The 20,850-nt window shown below is 37.3% G+C and overlaps 1 protein-coding gene and 1 long non-coding RNA gene across 4 annotated transcripts in view; one reads left to right on the top strand and one right to left on the bottom strand.

Annotated features, from left to right (window-relative positions):
* KIAA1958 (KIAA1958 ortholog) overlaps positions 1 to 20,850 on the bottom strand; it is a 180,144-nt gene that overhangs the window by 55,250 nt on the left and 104,044 nt on the right. The window lies entirely within an intron of this gene.
* LOC108305637 lies at positions 517 to 19,099 on the top strand. The gene is made up of 3 exons (XR_001825825.2): positions 517 to 530; positions 12,716 to 12,724; positions 18,960 to 19,099. It is a non-coding gene; the product is annotated as an uncharacterized LOC108305637 (long non-coding RNA).

The raw sequence follows: 20,850 nt of genomic DNA on the forward strand, positions 1-20,850 counted from the left end.
AGATTTTCTAAGAAATAAACAGTCACAGACAACTTTAGGAGAAGAATTTCCAGGTTCTCAACTTTCACATGGGATCTTTTAAATACTTGTCTGAGACATAGACTGAGTTTGTACATGTTGCCATCCAAAACCTACTACGGTACATACTCTGGGATGTATTGATTTATAAATTTTGTTTAGTTCCTCAAAGTCAAAGACTTCGACTTTTACCGATTAGGATTTCCTGTCTTTAAATAATTAAACCCATAGCATTCTCTGTCTTACGCATATTTTGACAAAGGAGAAATCTACCATTAGAAACATGGTTTGAGGCCTGAATTGGGGTGTTCTGAATTTAGGACATATGAAGGGGTTACCTGTTAATGAGGCTGATTCTTCTAACTAGAACTAGAATATTCTGCATAACTATCAAAAAGCTCAAGATAAAGGGGCAGCTTAAAATTTTACTAATTTCTTTCAGATGATTTCGTGTGCTTTTTATTCACAGGGTATTTAATATTATGAAATCATATCATGAAATACTGATTCTAGTTAGGGTTACTCCTCTTTTTTTTTTTNTTTTTTTTTCCTGAGATGGAGGTCTCACTCTATCACCCAGGCTGGAGTGCAATGGCGTGATCTTGGCTCACTGCAACCTCCGCCTCCTGGATTAAAGCTATTCTCCTACTTCAGCCTCTCGAGTAGCCAGGATTACAGGCACCCGCCATCATGCCCGGCTAATTTTTGTCTTTTTGTAGAGATGGCGTTTCACAATGTTTGCCAGGCTGGTCTTGAACTGACCTCAGGCGATCCGCTTGCCTTGACCTCCCAAAGTGTTAGGATTACAGGCATGAGCCATCATGCCCGGCCTCCTTCTCTTTATTTTATAAAATATTCACTATTTCCTTATAAATTGATCGAAACAGGTTGAAAAACCTTTGGGTGTCAATTTAAAAGTGAGTGAGTGGTCAAGAGTTTTCAAGTTCTTTTAAGGTATGTGAGCAAAAAAGTTTAAGTCTGTTGGATTTAATTCAGCAGCATTAGTCGGTCTGCTATTAGTGGGACTGGTGAAGACAACCATGGAATGGTCCAGAATGATGGCTTGGATGCTGTCACCTGCCACAGTCCCCTGGGTGGAGCCCTCCTACGTCAGTATCTCTTCCGCATTTCAGCACCATGCTAACACACACAATGACTGACACATTCACACCTTTTCAACTCATCCTCAGACAAGACTTGTTTGCAAGGCTTTCCCTTCTTTCTACTGGGCCTCAATCTTAGTTGAGAAACAGCCATTTCATCTGCAGGATAATAAAACTAAAGACAAATGTCACACTTTCATATCCTTTCCTAATAGCCTGGAATGAGCCACAAGAGGAGGTTGAAAGGGTAAAGACACTATCATTGATTTTACATGAGTAACAGGGAAGGAAATAGTTTTAAAGTCAAGTAATAGGAATACGTTTTTTAGTTAATAACAAAATCAAGTAAGACCAGAGAAGACTGACAGTAAAATACAAAACTATTACAACTGTCTTGCATTTACCTCTAGTTTTAGAAATTTTTCTGACCCCATTACTTTTAAAAACTTTTTAATAGGTATAATACACACAATGAAATAGAATAGTCATTAACTGCATGTGATTAATTTTCACAAATTGAATACATCTGTGAATACAGTGTCCGGGTCAAGAAAAAGAACATCACCAGTACCCCAGAAGCCTTCCTCATGTTCTCTTCTTCCAGTAACTCAGTCTCACCAAGAAAACCTGCTATCCTGACTTGAAACATCATAGTTTTGTTTGGCCTATTATTGTAACACATATGAATGGACTCTTAGAAGGTACACTCTTTTGTGTCTGGCTTCTTTTGCTCAACATTATGGTTTGTAAACTTCATCCACGTTGTTGTGTATTTGTAGATAATTTATCCTCATTGCTGCATAACATTCCATTGTGTGAATATATTATAATTTATTTTTCTATTCTATTGGACGTTACATTCTATTAGCTTTCAGTTTTTGGCTATTTCCAATATTTGATGATCATGTGCATGAATCCCTCTTGGGTATATATGTAGGAGTGGAATTGCTGGGTCACAGAAAATCACGTGTTCAGCCATGATATGAACGACAATTTGTCAAAGTGGTCATATCAATTTACTTTCACCACCATGAGGAAAAGGTGCTCCATTATCTTCAGCAACACTATATACAGTTAACCTTTCTTATTTTAACCATTCTGGTGGGCATGTAGTGATACTCCACTGTGGTTTTAATTTTCATTTGAATATTCTTTTTTGTGAAGTGCCCATTCAAATATTTCGCCCATTTATCTATTGGATTGTCTGCTTTTTTTCTTACTGTTTGTAGGAAGTTTTTAATATATTCTAGATATGAATGTTTGTTATATTTATTGAAAATATCTTCTCCAATATATGGCTTGCCTTTTCATTTTTTAATGGTATCTTCTAATAAACAACAGTTTCTAATCTTAATATAGTCTAATTTATCAATTTCTTTCCTTTATGATTCATGCTTTTTGCCTTCTGTTGAAGACATTTTGCTTACTCCAAGGTTATGAAACATTTTCCATTTCTTCCAAAAGCTTTACTGTTTCACTTTTCACATTTTGATCTGCCATCCACCTAGAACAGACTGGTACATTTTTATCTGCCATTTACCAAAACATCCACCTATATGTTCTGAGGTAGAAATTAAGATTTTTTTTCAATATGGATCATGATCACTTGATTTTAATTGATAAAATTTGAACAGGCAATACAAGCATAAGGACAGTTTCTAAAAGCTACAGATGGGTATAGAGTGAAAGTAGGTTACCTGCTGATCTTAATCCTTTGTTACCAAGCTTCCCTCTTCACAGCAACCAATGTTACCAATGGATTGTATATAATTTTCAATATTTTATATTTCTTATTCTTTTCCTTTCAAAATGGGGGGGGGAACATACTATACATCCTATTCTAGACTCTGCTTCTTACCATTATGTATTAGAAATAGCACCATATTATTATGTATACATTTGCCTTAATCTTTCTAATAGCTGCATTCTATTACATATGGATATACCAGGATATATTTTTCCTGTTTTCCAATTCCCTACGGATAGATAGACATTTGCATTACTTGCATCCTGTTCCTATTACAAACAATGCTGCAGTGGGTATCCTTGTAGAAAGAATGCTTCCCATGCATGGGCAAGTGTACCTATAGAATAAATCTCCAAAAGTGGAACTGCTATATTGCTACTGCCCTGCACATATGTTGAACTAATTTATACTCTTATGGTATGAGTGCTGCTTCAATCACACCTTACCAGATATATTATCAAACCTCTTCATCTTTGCTTATATAACTGTAATTATATTATACTTTTATTTATTTTGCATTTCTTTTATAAGATTTAACACTTTTTCAAGTACATATTAGTTATCTGTATTTTCTCATTTTCTCTCTGAATTTTCTTTGAATGTACGTGGTAACGAATATAACTTGGGCTCTAAATAACTGTTGTTTAATGCTGATAAAAAATTTTCACAACACAAAAGATATACTGTAAAAATGACTTATCTGAAGTATGTATATGGTTTAGCAGGTGAACTGAATGAGTCACTGTTACTAATGAAAAATACATGCAATGAGATGGGCAAAAATATATGCAATGAGTTGTGATTAATAACAAATTTTAAAAACTGCATATGGATAAAATCCCAAAGGCCTAGAAAACTGAATGACAACTAAAAATATGCAAGTACAAATTATTTTTTTCTAAGCAGATCAGGTATTTATTTAACAATTAGAAATGAAATTTTAATGAGCAGGCAGCAGAATAATGTTTCTTATGGCTCCCATGAAACTATGCACCCAACAGCCTAATCAACATCTGTATCCAGACTTAAGATGTAACTTAGGATCTGTCCCCACAGACCTCCCCATCCACCTACAAAGGTGCTGAAGCCTGAAACCTGTGCACCATCCTTGATACCTGCTCTCCCTTTCTTCTACACCTAATCAACCAGGTCCTGCTGAGCTACCTCATTCATTCATTCAAGCACACTAACTGATACATGTCAGGAATTAAGTAGGCTGGGTCTACAGGGATGCATATAAGGGGAACAGTCCTTGCTTTTGTGGAATTTACCATCTAGTGGCAGAAAACATACAAGAATAAAAATAAGTAAACGTTGGACAAACTGGCACAAGTGCTATGAAGAAAAATAATGTGTGTTATCAGAGAGGATAAGTGACCCACTTAAGGATGGATGTTCTAGGAAGTACGCTCTAAAAATATTTTTTAGTTAAGACCTAAAGATGAGAAGCCAGTCATGCAAAAAGCAGAAGGAAGAACAGTAGAGGGAATAGCGTATGAGAAGTTCCTGCAATAGAAACAAAATTTGAGAAACTGAGAGTATCCCTAAGACTGGAGTGAAGTGACTAAGAGCAAGAGTGGTGTGAGGAGAGGTTTTGAAAGCCCACCGGGGCCAGATCATGCAGGGCCTTGTAGGCCCTAGGGTCTTGTGTTTTATTCTAAGAAAACTAGTTGGTCAGAAAAGTACACGGTCAGATTTTCACTGCTCTGTTATGACATAAACCTACTCATTTCCTCCCATATTAAGAAAATCTTCAATAAACTCAGCCTTGTGTAAGTAGGAAGGGCAAGGGCTGGCCTGATGTCTGGATGACTTGGTATGAAATATTCTCAGAAAAAAAAAACTGATCCATAACCTCAATTACTTCAGTGGAAGCAGGAGGTCAGACACAGAGGGAACAAGAGAACATCCAAGTCAACCATCACTTCACTTTTCCCCGACCCATCCATAGCCCCTGCAAAAAATCATAGTTGGTAAAAACTGTAGAAGAGATTTGAGCTAATCTTATCTAAATCTTAAAGAACCAGGAGAAAGCAGCTGATTAAATTCACACTGTCCTGCATATTTATTTCATTCCATCTCACACCTCTCTGTCAGGTTGTGACCTCCTCCAGGAGAAACGAATGCTTAGAGACAGCTTTAGCAAAGTTTTAAAGCAGACAGCTTTTCTCTCTCTCATTCTCTCTCTATATATTTATATAGTGTCCAGACCCTGTTAAGTCAATTATTTTTCATGTCTTTGTCGTCTGTGAATCCAGAGTACTCAGCATACGTTCTGAGTTTTAAATGCACAGAACCACCACATATATTTCAAAGGATGAGCAGCCCAAGCTTTCACTTGAGTATGACAGGAAGGGGAGAACTTCTGGACATGCGTGGTTTTCAAAAATGCATTTTAAAAATGTCTTTCCTCCAAAACTTGCATTTACATTAGCTCCCTTCTACCTATCTGTTATAGCTTGCTGGGCCACTATTTTAGCAGTCCTTGCTGCAACTGCATCAATAGTTTGGTTTTGCTTATAAATAGGAAGGGTACATAAATTCTCTTTCAAGAAGGTATGGGTGACCTTAGTTCTTTGAATGAAAGGTTGTATTTCTTGCCTGTACCATTCATAAAAACCACTTAAACTTATTCAAAGCCTCTGTAAAGGAGAAGCCATCCCATAAAATCCAGCACAGTGAAATGAGCCTTCAGTAAATGTAGCCAACAGATTGAAAAGTTTTAGGTGAGTAACTTCCAAGAGATTTGCAGCCTGCAGAGGGGTCTCGGGAAGAGGCTCAGTGCTGGCTCAGGAATGCTTCCTCATAGCCTGAGTTAAATTTTTATGCAGACAGCTTTTCTGTACTTATTTACATAGTCTCCATGCCCCATTAATCTAATTATTTCCCCTCTTGTTAGAAGATGGCATGGAAAAACACATAATTAGTGCAGTATCTTATGTTCTTGTTTAATTTGGGGAGATTTATGTTAGATTTAAATTCAGATCCATTTGCTTCTATTTCTACAGTACCCAATTTAAAATAAAAACAAACTTGGCTATCACATTCCTTTGTGATTTTATTAAAGCAATACATCTAAGCAATAAGAAACATTTTCTGATATTTAAACTTCTCCTTTATTATTTTCATTTAAGAGAGGACAATTTTTTCTCATTTTTCACTTGATAGAGAAATGACATGATGTCTGAATTCTCTTTATATACCAGTGAATGATAAGTCCATGAGCTTATTAAATAAGAATGTATTTTAAATTTGAAAAGTATAAAGAAATCTGGTGAGCAGATTTATATTTATGAAGCTGTAGTTGAGATTAATATTTAACCCACATTTGTGAGTACCCACTGTGCCCCCTGGCATTTCAAGAAGACCTGTGCGATGCAGTCAAAGGCAAGTCCCTGATGGTTAAAGATTACATATAGGTTGATGACTAATACACATAAAACGAATGAAAAAGACCATAGATGGCACTGTGCAACTAGGCACTGAGTTTATGGTGTGGGCTCTAGGCCCTATTCAAAAAGAGGGAGAGGAAAGGGAGAGAAGTCAAATAGAGCTTGAGCTGTGTGGGGGCTCTAATCTGTGGCGGAACTGGGTGGGACTTGGGTTGGTTTTAAAGGATGAGTATCATTTGTTTAGAAAGGGCAGTAAGATAGGGCATCTTAGGAAAAAGCTGCACACGCAAAGGGAGAGATGGGAATGAGTCTGTCTTGTGTTCATAGACTGTAAGACACCAATTCTGCTTTTGGGGTAGGGGAATAAAGCTAGACCAATGGGATAGCCATGTGGAATGTTTTTATAGTGATATCAATACATACGCAAGGAGAAGAGCCTGAATATGTTAAATGCAAAGAACTTCCAAATGCCGAACACTTGAATAAGGTGCTTTTTTAAAAAATAAATCACCCATTTCTCTACCTCTAACATCCCTTATTCTTCCTTTGCTGTTATGTTCTTCCATACATCTATTTGTTTATTTGTTTTGTGTCTGTCTCTCCCCAATGGACCATGAGCTCCAAAAGAGCTGAGGCTTCACTGCTTTATTCCCAGGGTCTACGAAAGCACTTGAAAAAAGTAGTAGCATTCAGCAAGAGTTTACTGAATGAATTAACACCAAAGCAGAAAGGGAGGTGACCGAGATAGCTCCGTGTATTTACAGCTTCACTTCACTTATCCACTTCAAACCAACCATACTGATTATATTTAGAAAGCATTAAAAACAAAAGGGAGTGGCATAAAATCAAATGTTGGGACTCACAATCAGAATTCCATAATCACCTTATACTTTGTTAGGACCCTTCAGAGAGTCAGGGAAGGTGGTGTGGACATCTATACTAATGGTATTTAAATGACTTATGAGGCTATTGGAACTTTTCCCAGGGATAGATCCTTAGGAAATAAGGACTGTCAGCCATCGCACAAATTATTACAAGACAGTATCTTTATCTTACTAACAAGATAAGGAAGAAAACAAATAATACTTCAACAAAAGTCCATACAAGAATGAATGTACCCGTAAAACCAATGGATAGCTCCCCCACTCTCCCTCCAACCACCCTTTAAAGAGAGATTATACTGATATTACAGCGTTGTCTATTAGGTACTATACCAGCCTCTTCCATAGATGCATTCATCTGAAAGAAATCAAATTTTCTTATGACTCCTTCCATGTTCAGAGAAACAATCTTGGTATTTTAAAAAATATGATCCCTGGTTGGTAATTGTAGGAAATAAGCCAACCTCAATTTTATTTGTTAGTGGTTACAAAAGTCACATTTGCCAACATTCATGTTTCATATTTGAAAACATTATACCAATAGCTCCTAATACCTGCAATTTATTAGGAAAAAACCAGTGAGCTATATTTACTTTAGAAGTGGAAAATTATAAAAACCTTGTAACTACCATAAAATGTATTAAAAAGTCAGTACCTTCTTTCTTTTTTAAACACTCAACTCCTTGTACATTATGCTTTCTCCTAGAACTTTAAAACAAACGCTGTTTTCTAGGATAGTTAACATCACTAACTGAAGCCCAATTTATATGCTAGTATAGCTATCTGACCAGCAAATTATTTTTATGCTTGGTTAATCTTTTCCAATAGTAGAAGTAAAACAAATTTCTTACATACACATTCAGGAGCTTTAAAATTTCAAACAACAGTATGTTAGTCCAGTACGATTTTTGATGGTATTTTTCACTGAAGCAGAATCACTTAAACAAACATGAATCATCTGCTCATTTCTCTTGGATGTATGCTATGTGACTCTATAGCCTCTGGGGAATTTTCTCCTTAACAAAAATTTAGAAAACAGAAATAGAACACAGAATTTACCAGTACTTATTAAACCAATACAGGGTCCTAATGAACAGGGAGAAAACTTCCTCCGCTTTCTCATCTGTATCAACTGTGGTCTTCGTATATTCATTAAATCAGGCGCTGTGTGTTTTGGAAGGTAGGGGTGAGACATCACATGTGCACAGAAGACCAGGCACTGGCTTTGCACATCCTTAGAACAGGGAATCAATTTATGGCCAAAGGATGCAGGAGTCTGCATTTTTACGAAGTCCCCAGATGGTTCTAATATTTGAGAACCATCTAAGTGTGGTCTTCTAAGACCCTCTTTGAGACACAGTCCCCCAGAAGATCTAGAAAATGCCTCCTCCTTTCAAATAAGCTTTAGCCACACTGCGGGAATAGCAGATTTTCTGGCCTGAAAGTTTTTATTTCCCAGGCAGAACAGTTGCCAAATAATGTTTATTTAAGTGATTTTTGTTCAGTGAAAAATACTACAAAAATCATGCTGGTCTCACTGGTCCTATTATTAGACAAAAAAATGAGTTAAAGAAGTATCTCTTTTTGAAACCCATTCGATTCAGAAATTTTCTTTCTTAACTTCTCTAAAGTTATCCTTAAGTTCAAAACTGTCTACCAAATGGACAAAGACCTTTTTGCAATGCTTATCTGACCCCTTTCAGAGTAACTGACATAGGTAGCATAGCCAATGCTTAAAGGCTACAGTTCTGCAACAAGAATTCCTGTGTTCAACTCCCAGCTCTGCCACTTAACGAACTATGTGTATCTACGAAAGTTCTGAAACCTTAGCCGTGGTTTCTTCCATTGTAAAATAGGTATAAACTGTACCTATGTTTTAAGAGTTGTAGGAAGATCAAATACAATAGGCAAAGTAAACCACTTAGCTCAGTGTTGGACATTTAAGTCATCTAGCTCAACCCTTTAAACATATTGCTGCTTCAAAAATGTGTTCCAACCCATGAAATCAAAGTCTTCCTACCTAGCCCGGGCTCCTCCTCTATTGCTACTTTAATTTTTGGCACATATTTGCTAATTATTCCAAGCTAGATTCTACAAAGGCTACTGAAGTCAGGCATTCATGTATTTAATATAAAAGAGTATCCTGCCATGGACAGGATATTCTAAACAATCAGAGTAATATCTATATCTAAACAGCTTTTAGGTGACCTTCTATGCCATAAAACTGAAAATTCTGTGATTTTATAAGCTAATTGTGTCACTGTAAGAAGAAACACTGTGTGACTGTATGAATTCAGTACAGTTCTAAACAAGGGTAGAATCATAGAATGCTCTCCTTTAAAACTGCTGCTTGACACAAGAACAGAAAATCAAACACCGCATGTTCTCATTCATAGGTGGGTGTTGAACAATGAGAACACATGGACACAGGGAGGGGAGCATCACACACTGGGGTCTGTCGAGGGGCAAGAGGGGAGGGACGGCAGGGGGTGGGGAGTTGGGGAGAGAGAGCATGGGGAGAAATGCCAGATATAGGTGAAGGGGAGGAAGGCAGCAAATCACACTGCCATGTGTGTACCTATGCGACAATTTTGCATGTTGTTCACATGTACCCCAAAACCTACAATGCAATAAATTTTTTAAAAAATTAAAAAATAAAAATAAAAATAAAAATGCAGCTTTTATAAATAAAGAAAATGATCAAAAAAACTGAGTCTTCAAAAAAAAAAAGAAAAAGAAAATGAAATTCTTCCTCAATGGTTCCCTTCCCTCAAAAAGAGACACAGTGTTGCTGGTATGACCTAATAACCCTGAGGACAGCCCTGGTGAATTCAAACAGGCTTCACACGTGGAGGAGATGCAACATTAGGTGAACCTACGAAGACACAAAAAGGCAAAAAGGAGACCAGACAACAGGTGTGGATAAAAACTGGGTGAAGTGCCTCAAAACTAAAACTGAATTCCAGTTCCAAGTCACAGAAAAAAAATTAAGCATTCTCTACTAGAGCCAAGATGAAAGAAGAGTAGAACAAGAGAAAAAATACCGTACTATATTAATCACAATAAGAAGCACTTTCGTCTCAGCCAAAATATATTCTTAAATCAACTTTAGAATGTAGCTGCATTTGCAGGCTTAGCAGCATGAAACCCATATGACTGTAATTAATGTAATAAATCACGTTGTGGACTTTTCTACAGGATCTGACAGTACTCATTGATATACTGCTTATTAGAGGCTGCAGAAATTTCTCCCCCACTTTTTTATTATATGCCAGAGACACTGAATCAAGAGTACCTTCTTCTGATGTGTCTGAAATATCTGCTGCTGGTATAATACATAAAATATATAGTGAGCTGCTGCCATCAGACTTTGATATACAAGACATCATATACAATTTCCAAAAAGAAACTTGTTTTTTAACTCTCACTTCCCTTGACTTAAGGCACTTGTAGAAGATACATGGATTCCTTATAGATGTGACATTTACATTTTCCACAGTTTCAGCCATGAAGCCACAGCTTTGCACTCCTTTTCAGCTCAGTCTTTAATGACTCCATTAGTAGATGGCACAGAATATTCTAAACAGGCATTATTTCAACAACCTATACATGCTCTTTCATTGTTTTCAACAACCAACTCTTCAGAAAAAAGTTTTTATTGAACATTAAATCATTTTCAAAGCTAAAAATGAATCCTTTCACAGTTCAGAAGCATTTCAACCATGACTGCATTTCACTTCAGTGAGTTTACAAACCCTTAAATCTGCTGTGCATACGTTATCTTCTAATTTAGGAATATCTAAGGTTTAAAAAACAGACAAGTTTAAAAGGTCACTATACACATAAGGAAAAGGTTATATGATGTATTTTCCCTTAATAAAAATAACTTCATTCATTTTATCATAAACACAATTTATGATTAATATAAAAATTTCCCCAAAATACAAAAAGTATGAAGAAAGTAAAAACTGTTCATAAATCTATCATCCAAAGATAGCCATTGGATGTACTTTGATGCATAGCTTTCCAATTTGAAATTTTAATTTAAGATATTACTTTTCTTTCTTTTTTTTTTTTTTTTTTTTTTGCACTAGTCTTGCTCTGTCACTCAGGGTAGAGTGCAGTGGCTCAATCACTGTAATGTCAAATTTCTGGGCTCAAGCGAGCCTCCTGTCTCAGTTTTCCCAATAGCTGGAACTACAGCACACACTACTGTACTCAGTGAATTTTTAAACTTTTTTGTAGATATGGGGTCTCATTATGTTATGCTGGACTGGTCTCAAACTCCTGGCCTCAAGCGATCCTCCCACCCAGGCCTCCCAAAATCAAAGTGCTAGGATTATAGGCGTGAGCCACCATGCTTGGCCTAAAAATAGGACTCTTTAATTACCAAGAGTCTAGTCCATTCTGACTTAATTATACACTTCAGTTTTCTTTTGTGTCTTGTTTTTTTCTCAGGATATACTGCTTTGTGACATGTTCAAGAGAAAAACTACTATTAGCACAGTAATGCCTGGATATTTCTGATGTATTCCTTTTGATCATATAAAATTATAGATTTTAAGACTTGAATAAGGGTTTGGCATTGGATTTACTGTCTGTGAGTGACACAGAAATTCCTTATTTAGCTACTGAGAATTCCCTATGCTCACTCTTGCCCCCTCATTCAAAATGTTTTCCATACAGCAGCCTGAGTGTGTGACTTTCTGGATTCCCAGTTTGTCCACGTCACTCCCCTGTTCAAATTCCTTTCCTGAATTCCTATTGCCCTTAAGTGAAAGTTCAATCTTCAGTATCTCCCACAAGGCACTGGTCACCTCACCAGTCCCATCTGAAACCAAGCTCACATGGTTTCCTCCATGCCAACGATAATGACCTCAATGCAAGTTTTCAAATATGGTTTCCTTTCAGTATCTTAAGGCATCTTCTCTCTCAAAGCATTTGCACGAGCTGGCTCCTCTCTCAGGAATATACTCCTGGCCTCCATTTCCAAACTTCTCATCCTTCATTCTCAAGTCAAATGTCACTTCCTTAAAAAAATCTGCCATTACCCTCTTCTTACATCAACTGATTCTCTGCTTTTTCTATCGCAGTGTGTCTAACAATTTATAATTTTCTATTTGTGTGACTAGTTGATTAATGTCTATAACATAAGTAAGCTCTATGAGGAGCTCAGACTAGAGTGTAAGGAACCTTCTTTTCCCCACTGTTTTATCCATGGTTCAAGAAACATATGGCAGGCACTCATTAATCTGTGCCAAATAAGTGAATTAACTTGACTATCAGAAACACTAAAACTACATAAGAAAAATACAAAGCCAAAAGAAAACAGAGAAAATGAAAGTGATTTCCTTTTTCATTTCTAGAAACTTTACTATTTGCATGTTTGGTTCAACATTCAACAAAAACATATTCAGCATCTTAACATGGTAGGTTGTTTTAAGCACATCTGTACATGTTAAACACTTTTATTTCCATCTATCCTTGTGGAGACAACAAAGAGATTGGAACAAGAAAAAGAAGAGCAGGAGAAGTTTTGGCAATGAAGGGTTTGGAGGAATAAAGTAAACTGAGAGAAAGTTGGTCCACGTCCTAGAACGGCCAAGAGGGAGGGTGGTGAGACATGCAAGAGAAGCCTCACCACGGCAAGGGAGCGTAGTGGTTAAGAGCATAAATTTGAGAATCGAACCACCTGGGTCAAAATTCCAGTTTTCCCACCTTCTTGCTATGTGACCTCCAATAACTCCAATCTTCCTGTGACTTAGTTTCTTCATCTGTAAAATGGAGTTAATTACTGTCCTATCTTCAGAGAGTTGTGAGAACTGAGTTAACATAAGTAATTAGTGAGATAATAAGCACACTAGAAGTGTTAGCTATAATTATTGCTATTTTGCGGGTAGTAATCAAAAAGAGCCAACAGCATATGACTGCAGACTGAAGAGGAGTCTGGGAAGTTAAATAAGATCACCTTTGTTAACAGTTAACAGTTCATCATTATGACAGAACTGAGTATCTGAAAGTGATTTTCACAAGTTTACTGAAATTTTATGGCTGCAATGACTAAGAACAAACTCTTAAAAAACATTCCAAGTCAAATTTGATGAATTTAAGAGATGAAATACTATTACTATACCACAACAGAAACGGTTATTACAAACACTTGATTAGAAACCATTCCTGCCTTTAAATTTACACTCAATTTACATGACTGCATATCTTAATCAGTAGGGATCAAAATATGAAGGCATCTTTTACTAAAAATGCATATTAAAAATTTTTAAAGGCATTATTAATGTGAAACAAAAGATGTATGGCACATAAAGCAAAAGGAAAACAGATAACACATAAAAATGGAAATGCACAGAACTATAATAAATTACCTCCTTCTCTTCTGAGTTAGGCTATTAATATTCATTACATTCCACCCGAGAAGTAATAACCTAACGGACAGGAGGATGCTGATTTCTAAGTGGGTCAGTGGACAATAGCAAAACATACTTTTGAGAAGTTTATTAGAAAAAAATAATTGTGTTGTTCCATGACACTATAAAGAAAAAAAATTAGGTATTTTCCTATATGGATTAGCATTCTATACCCATTTTTAAGTACAGGCAAAACAGGAAAATAAAGCTTTTCTTTCAATTATGATATGACTACCTTCCATAACACAGAATAATTTAATAGTATTAATTCTAACAGTATACAAAGTGTTAAAAAAATACTTTGTAACATAAATCTTAATATACCTTAGAGACTAAAAATATTCTGTAAAATTTAATTTCAGGCACTATTTTTAAAGAAGATACATTTATATTCTTTGAATCAAACTCTAAAGTCAGATTCATAGAAACAGTACACACTAGAATAAGTATTATTTTCCCTGCTAAATGAAAGGTGGAAAATTAAGTAATAACTGAGTTATTTTTTTAAAAATTCTCAACTATAATCAGTCATTTCATTTATTGTCCTAGAGGTCCCAGCTTTTTTTATTGTATACCCCATGTATAAAAATGTTTTTAAACAACAGCCCCAGACTATGTATATTCTACACTATGTAGAAGTCCTATTGCCAATCAATGTATTAAAGGTTAGTGAAACTTAATTTCTTTCTTTCTTTCTTTTTTTTTTTTTTTACAGGGAGTCTTACTCTGTCACCTAGGTTGGAGTGCCAGTGGCATGATGCCGGCTCATTGCAACCCCCACTTCCCGGGTTCAAGTGATTCTCCTGCCTCAACCCTGCCAAACCGCCCATGTCTCCACCTAGTAGCTGGGATCACAGGTGTGTGCCACCACACCCGGCTAATTTTTGTGTTTTTGGTAGAGATGGGGTTTCACCATGTTGGCCAGGCTGATCTCGAACTCCTGACCTCAGGTGATCCACCCACCTTGGCCTCCCAAAGTTCTGGGATTACAGGCGTGAGCCACTGCACTTGGCTAGCTTAATTTCTTTCTTAAATAAAAATCAGGTAATCCATTTCTGCTGGCACCAAAACGGATCACTGCGTGACTATCTTGGAAAGCACTGAGCTTTATCACTCAGTGCTATAGCTTCGTCACTTTATTATGTATTATCTTGTATCTAATTGTTTTTCTATTATTATCATAGTTATGTGTCCTTTTATAAGGAAATTAATAAAATTCTGTTTCTATCAATCACTTTGAGAAATGAAGAAAGGAGGTCAGTAACAGGTTTATTTATGTATGACAGGTAAAGTGAAAGCATTAATATTTAGTAACCACTGTTAACTTCAGTGAAAATATATGATGCCCCTATGTTTTAAAACTCTTTTATATTAAATATGGCAGAAACATAAAAAGATGCAAGATTGTTAGAGAAATGCAAGTTTAAACCACAATGAGGTACCACTTGACACCACTAGGATGACTATAATCAAAACTCAGACTGCAACACATGTTAGCAAGGATGTGGAGAAACGGACCCCCATACATTGCTGGTGGGAATGTAAAATGTCAGACTCTTAGGAAAACAATTTGATTGGCAGTTCATCAAAAAGTTAAAATGGTTAGTATATGACCTATCAAGTTCGCTCTGAGGTATATGCCCAAGAGAACTGAAAACATATCCACCCAAAAACCTGTATATGACTATTCATAGCAAAGCATTATTCATAATAGCCAAAAAGCAGAAACAACCCAAATGCCCATGACTTTGTGAATGGATAAAGTGTGATATGTCTATATATGAAGAATGTTATTCAGCTGTAAGAAGAAATGAAGTACTGATAGATACTATAACACAGATACATCTTGAAACATATAAGAAACCACATATAAAAGGTCACCTATTGTGCAATTCCACTAACATAAAATGTCTAGAATAGGCAAATGCATAGACTAGAGGCTCCGAGGGGCTGAGGAGGGAGGAAGAGAGGAAATGGGGTAAGGAAATGTTCGGGAATTACACAGTGGTAATGGCAGTACAACAATATACTTGAAACCACTGAATTGCACACTTTTTTTTTTTTTTTTAATTGTACACGTTAAAGAATGTATTTTATGGTATGGATTATACCTCAGTAAACTGGAAAAAATTTGGCAGAAATTGCTGCTGTCCAACAAAATCTGTTTGCCCACTTTCCAGCTATACTACATTTAAAAGTCTCCCTTGGCTGGGCTCACTGGTTCACATCTGTAATCCCCGTATGTTGGGAAGCTGAGGTGGGAGGATTGTTGGAGGACAGCAATTTGAGACCAGGTAGGGAAATGTAATGAGACCCTGTCTCTACAAAAAACAATACAAGTAGCCAGATATGGTAGTGCATGCCTGTAGTCCTGGTTGTTTAGGAGGCTGAGGTGGGAGGATTGCTCGAGTCCTGGAACTCGAGGCTTCAGTGAACGAATCGTGCCACTGGACTCCAGCCTGGGTGACAGAGCAAGACCCTGCTGTCTCTAAAAACCAAAACAGACAAGTCTCCCTTGCAGTTGGTGCTTGAGGAAGGTATTCTGCCACAAGATTTGTCTAAAGCCCTTAATTTCTGCCCATCTCTGTACCTTGACAACTTGTTTTACTTACTAACTCTAGAAATATAGGCTAGGCTTGGCAGCTCACACCTGTACCAGTACTTTGGGAGGGAAAGGTGAGAGGACTGCTTGAAGCCAGGAGTTCAAGATCAGCCTGGGTGATAGAGGAAGATCCTGTCCAAAAAACAAAACAAAACAAAAAACAAATATGGTACCACTCCACTCCTCCATCCCTGGTCAGACATAAACTCTTTATCCACCCAAATTATAGAATATTTCCTTCAAATTTCGTTAGGTTTTTTTTATTTTAATGGACCAGGACATCCAAAAATTTCGTTAGATTTTAGACCAATAATCTAAGCCCCCTCCCAAAAAAAACATGGGCATGAGGTCCAGCTGCTGTTAAATCTGTCATCACCTTGTATAAGATAATTTTCAGCTTTCATTGACCCCCGCCACAGCCTTTTACTTTGTGGCTGTGAACTAGTTATGGGCCAAGCTGTATGAACTTCACATTCAAGGCAGTTATTGATGTCTATTCAGAACCTGCAGTTTAGTTTTACCACCCGGCAGAGTTGGAACCCTGACAATAACATCGACTGGTGCAAATAAGGGATGTGTGCCCAGTTCTCCTGGGCATATACCTAGGAGTGAACTTTATAGGTCATTTGCTAAACATTTTTACTTTTTGATGAACTGCCAATCAAATTGTTTTCCTAAGCAGCTGTGACATTTTACAACTCCACCAGCAATGTATGGAGGTCCAGTTTCTCTACATCCTTGCCAACATGTGTTGCAGTCTGACTTTTGATTGTAGGCATCCTAGTGGTGTGAAGTGCTACCTCAATGTGGTTTTAATTTGCATTTCTCTAACAATCTTGAGCATCTTTTTATGTGGTTCCGCCATATTTAATATAAGAGTTTTAAAACATAGGGATATCCATATATTTTCACTCAAGTTAGCAGTGATCTATAAATATTAAGACTTTCACTTTCTGTCATGCTTTCTTGCTTTCTGTCATGTAACAATATTTTATTTTTAATTTTAAAAGGCAATACACATCATTATAAAAATTAAAACCAAAACAGTATATAGAATAAAAAGTATCCCACCTCAAAACTCTCTCAATTCCTACTCTTCCGGAGCAACTACCATAAACCATTTAGGGTTATCCTTGCCAACCTTCTTCTATGTGTACTAAATTGTACACTTTATTTTTTTATTGTACACTTTAAAGGATGTATTTTATGGTATGGATTATATCTCAGTAAGTTTTTTTCTCTTACAAAAATCGGCTATTATATACATAATATATAATATTATGTATTATATGACAGGTTTTGCACAATATTGGCAAAATGGACACAAGTCCATTCAGTACATACAGACATACCTCACTCTTTCTACCACATGGCATTCCATTGTCCCATTACCTGAAAACCACCTGCCCCATTTCAGACTGTGGCTGCTATTCAGATCCAATCAATTGCCACCAAAAGGGAATTTTCTAGGTTTTAGCACTATCTTATCCAGGCTATCTCTCTTCTACTAAGGTTATTTTACTGTCTTATTTTAAAATACTGAACGAGGATGACAAATAAAAACTACAATTCCCACCCTGCTTTGCTACCAAAGCACTTCCAACGTATGGTATCAGCAGCTAATAGTTATTGATCACTAACTATGTATCAGGCATTTCTCTCTAAGTGCTTTACTTTTATTAACTTGTTCCTTACAATGACCCTATTAAAACATACTATGACTTTCCTTATTTTACAAATGACAAAACTGAGGACCAGAAAGCTTAAGTAATTTGCCCAAAGTACACAGGTAGAAGTGTTAAAGCCAAGCAGTCTTGACCTAAATTCTATGCTTAACTAATATACTGCTTCTTTTTTTTAGACAGGGTCTCCCTCTGTGGCCCAGGCTGGAGTGCGGTGGTATGATCTGAGCTCACTGCAGCTTCAACCTCCTGAGTTCAGGAAATCTTCCCACCTCAGCCTCCAAAGTAGCTGAGATCACATGTACGCACTACCACACACTGAAAATTTTGTTTTCTTTTCTTTTTTGAGATGGAGACAAGGTCTCTCTATGTTGCTGGGGCTGGTCTCAAACTCCTGGGCTCAAGTGATCCTCCAGTCTCAGAATCCCAAAGGGCTGGGATTATAGGCAGGAGCCACCATACCTGTCCTCACACTACTTTTTAAGAGCAATATGCAGTCTAACATGACAGTTACATTCCTTGAAGAAAAAAAAAACATCAAATATTGAATTAAAAAGAATATTTCTATAAAAAATAAGAGGAATTAAAGTTACAGTTTTAAATATATAACAGCAAAATGATTTTTTCCTATATGAATTCCAATACTAAAAGTTGTTTTTATTGCTTTAAGTATATAGCCATAAAAGCTAAACCATCACCACGTAAATCCAGCATTTCAATGCATTTAGAGTTTGCTGATGAGCTATGGCCCTTCTTTACCTTATCACCATCATCAGTAACACAGCAGAGTTCTTACATATTCCTGTCGCCTTCAGAATTATAATACACAAAGCCCAAAGGCTCCCAGAGAAGCTGGGTCTCAGGGTGACAGTAGGGTGAATTATAATTAATGGTAATCTGCATTAGACATATCAACTTCCTTAATCAATCAATCACATTATCCACAATTTAATTATGAAATTTTGCTGTAAGAGAAAATGCCTGAACTTTATTCATTGGGACCAACTACATGTTTCAGAATTCAATGTTTCATCATTATGTTGGCCCCCACCTCCACCCTCAGTAACTACCGCCCAGGAATGTTCTGAAATCTGATTAGCAAAAGGTTTGAGAATGGTGTCTGGGCCAGGTGTGACAGCTCAGGCTTATAATCCCAGCACTTTGGGAGGCCAAGGCAGGTGGATCACCTAAGGTCAGGAGTTTGAGACCGGCCTGGCCAACATGGTAAAACCCTGTCTCTACTAAAAATACAAAAATTAGCTGAGTGTGGTGGCAGGCACCTGTAATCTCAGCTGCTCGGCAGGCTGAGGCAGGAGAATCACTTGAACCTAGGAGGCAGAGGTTGCAGTGAGCCAAAATCGCGCCACTGCATTCCAGACTGGGCGACAGGAGTGACATTCCATCTCATAAAAAAAGGAGGGTGTCTGGAGCTTGATGGGTCAGGAGTTGTCACCTAACGAGGATTCTAACAAAGCTTTGGAGAAGAGAGAATTGATAGCATGAGTTAAAAATCAAGATACAGCAATGAAACTGTAGTCTTGAACTGTTCTCAAATCTTAAAGTGAATAAAATCATTCAGGGACCTTATTAAAATGCAGATTTTGATTCAGTAGGCCTCCTGGGGCCTGAAATTCTGCATTTTAAGCAAGCCCCCAGGTGATGCCAATGGTCAGGGGACTGCACCTGACAGTATGAGGGACTAGATCACACCATGTGGGGCTGCATCTAAGGTGGAAGCCAATCATCTGTTGGAAGCTTGGAAAGGCTCCAGGCTTAGGGACAACCAGTAAGAGAGGGTGGCAGTAACAAGTGGATCTGAAACCAGGAGACTAATAAAAAATTTATAATGGCTGTACCAGCCAGTACATCCTACTCCCCACCATCTTACCCCAGCACCTTTCCAGAAAAAAATCAGAAAGAACTTTGCTACAGAAATGGTACCCATTACGTGGGAGAGCGAAGACCTCTAACTTGGGTACTAGTATCTGAGCTCTGTCATTGGAGGCCTGCTGGCCAAGTGCCAGCTCTCTACCTGCTCTAGAAATGGAGCCCTGCCAATCAACATATCCCCATCCTACTTTCAGGCCTAGTGGGACATAAACCTATTTACACAACTGCAGCAGAAAACCACACCAGATTTCTGTCCTGCATTCTTAAATATGAACAAACAAGTACACAAGGCATCAGAAGCAAACTGGCAAAATCAGAGAAAAATGAGGGAAAAAGAAAAGGAAATCTGAAGGAAAAGATCACTCAAGAACAGATGATCACTTTTTTTAAAATTATAATTAAAATTATCAAAGAGATTTGAGAGTTTTTGTAGATATAACCCTTGCAAAAGGAATAAGTATTAAGCATCTCTTTCAATCATATCAGAGAGCTGGGCATGGTGGCTCATGCCTGTAATCCTAGCGCTCTGGGAGACGGTGGTGGGAGAACTGCTTGAGTCTAAGAGTTTAACACCAGCGTAGGCAACATAGTAAGACTGAGATCTCATCTGTATGTTTTTTTTTTTTAAGTCATATTAGAGAAAGAAATTTTCAGCAATTTAAGGACTCCAAAATTTACTTCCTACCAACCCCTTCTTGGGAAATTATTTGATGGATTCCACCAAAACGAGGGGAAAAAAGGAGTGAACATGAAATCCAGAGAACAGTGGATCAACCCAGGGGAAACCTCAGGGTGGGGGGATTAACTTAGGTTTAAGGTAAATCAACCAGTCTAAACTGTAGCAAGGAACTAGCATGGAAATCTCATGGGCACCAAACAGATATGGTAAAGGTACATTGCTCTCTTGCCAAGAAAGGCTACCAAAAGCTTTAGGAGAACACACACACACACACACACACACACACAAAATAACAAAACAAGAATATATTTCACTGATTCTAAGATACATTTCTGCACATTTTGGCCGGGCGCGGTGGCTCAAGCCTGTAATCCCAGCACTTTGGGAGGCCGAGGTGGGTGGATCACGAGGTCAAGAGATCGAGACCATCCTGG

Source organism: Cebus imitator, unplaced genomic scaffold (genome assembly GCF_001604975.1).
Source record: "Cebus imitator isolate Cc_AM_T3 unplaced genomic scaffold, Cebus_imitator-1.0 Scaffold64, whole genome shotgun sequence".
In the NCBI taxonomy this organism is placed as follows: domain Eukaryota; kingdom Metazoa; phylum Chordata; class Mammalia; order Primates; family Cebidae; genus Cebus; species Cebus imitator.